Source organism: Silene latifolia, chromosome 6 (genome assembly GCF_048544455.1).
Source record: "Silene latifolia isolate original U9 population chromosome 6, ASM4854445v1, whole genome shotgun sequence".
In the NCBI taxonomy this organism is placed as follows: Eukaryota; Viridiplantae; Streptophyta; class Magnoliopsida; order Caryophyllales; family Caryophyllaceae; genus Silene; species Silene latifolia.
The window spans coordinates 135955322-135957160 of record NC_133531.1 but is presented as its reverse complement, the minus strand read 5'-3'; the positions used below and the strand labels follow the sequence as shown (position 1 = coordinate 135957160).

Here is a 1839-nt window from a genome sequence, read left to right as displayed (position 1 = left end):
CTACGGATTGAGTTGATAACACATAAATTATCATCTTTCACAATTAACTTTGAGATTCCTAAGTATTTAGCTGCTAATAGTTATTAAGGTAGTTGTTATGTTATTTCCTAGCTAGTTTAGGTTATTATTAGTAATATAAATAGCCTAGCTTTGCAGCTATTGTTATTCATGTTAGTTGGAGAGATTACTTCAAGTGTTTTACTTATGTTGCTTATAATTTGCGAGTTTTAAGTTATTTCTTTCTTTCTTACGAGATTGAAACATTCTTAATTCTTTCTTGCGAGGTTGAGAGTTACACAAATGGGTTAATCAAATAGTTTTGCGAGATTGCTAGTTTAATTCAAGTCTTTGTTGAGGGATCTTGCGAGATATCACAACTAATTCATATATTTTTATATCGTTTTTAATTTCATTGCTAAAATTATGTCCGAAACGTAAAATTGTGTGAAAATTTTACATCAAAATGAATCGTTTAATGTTGGATCCATTACTTCCAAATAATATACCATATACTCTTTTGGTCAAAATTATATATTTATCCTTAATTAATTATTTTTATAAATAACATAAAAGAAAAAAAATAATTGAGACAAGGGGAATATGTTGCATAAAGATTAATTCTCACATAGCTTAAAAGGCTATCTCCTCCTGTTTGGGCGGAGAATAAACTATGTATCTTATTAATCTCCAAGATTAAGTCATTAAGGGATAGACATTTGTAGCAGTGGCGGAGTCAGGATTTAAATTTAGGAGGGCGAAAATTTTTAGTAGGGGTGAACAAGTATCTAAGGTACACTTAAAAGAAATTCGGAAAATTTAACTAAAAAACTCAAAAATTTCATCCACCGGGGCCATATAGCCACTGCAATTCGGGAACTACACAAATAATAAACCGCGATAAGAAAAAGAGCATATGTTTTGCTTGTTACTCACTATTTTCACTGGTAATACAATACTATTAACAATTGAAAAAACATTAGTTATATAAGTTGGAGTATATTCATGTAAATTATCATAATAATTTTGTATCGTATGAGACGTAATGTACTCGGATTATACAAGTAGGTGCAATGTAGTGCCACAATTGTTACACATGAGTTTTACTCCTAAGTACTCGTATTATATTTCACAACATTACTTATAATTTCTCAGGACTGGTCATTTGTTTACCTATTATATTAACTTAATGAAACTTTCTAACCGTTATTTTTATTGTGAAAAAAAAGGAGAAAAAAAAACCTTCCACGAATTCTCTCTTTGAATCTTTGTGTAATTTAGTGAGTTTTTGTACTTTCTTTTGTTTGTCTCTTCAATGGCGTGTAGTCCTAACTTATTTTCATTAATATACCGTAAGATTTATTGCGTTGGAAAAGAGTTGGATGGTTTGAATACTCTTATTTGCTGTTTATTAGGCTTTGTTTTTATACAGCATTTCATGATTATTAAACAAATAGCTGGAATAGCTCAGTTGGTTAGAGCGTGTGGCTGTTAACCACAAGGTCGGAGGTTCAAGCCCTCCTTCTAGCGTTTTTCCTAAACTATTTTCTAAACGAAAACCTACAAGCGTAGTTGGCTTTTGCCTTCTCAAATATTCAAAATTTGAATCTTATTGGTTAGTCTAAAACAGAAGTGAAGCAGATATCCGGTATTTTACCATACTGTATAAACTATCAGCATCGGTTATTTCAAAAAGGGAACCAGGGTGTACCCTCGAAGACGCTCTCGCTTGGCACTGAATGTGCACTATTGGTTGCTCGACTTGGTGCCATACCCACCAAGCAAAACATTTCGTGAACTTCATATGTACTAACTTTGCGGGTAAGGTTCTTAATGGAAAAA

General features: G+C 31.9%; 1 non-coding gene across 1 annotated transcript; it reads left to right on the top strand.

The window, feature by feature from the left end:
- Positions 1-1453: 1453 nt before the first annotated feature.
- Positions 1454-1527, top strand: TRNAN-GUU (transfer RNA asparagine (anticodon GUU)). The gene has a single exon. It is a non-coding gene; the product is annotated as a tRNA-Asn (tRNA).
- Positions 1528-1839: the final 312 nt, after the last annotated feature.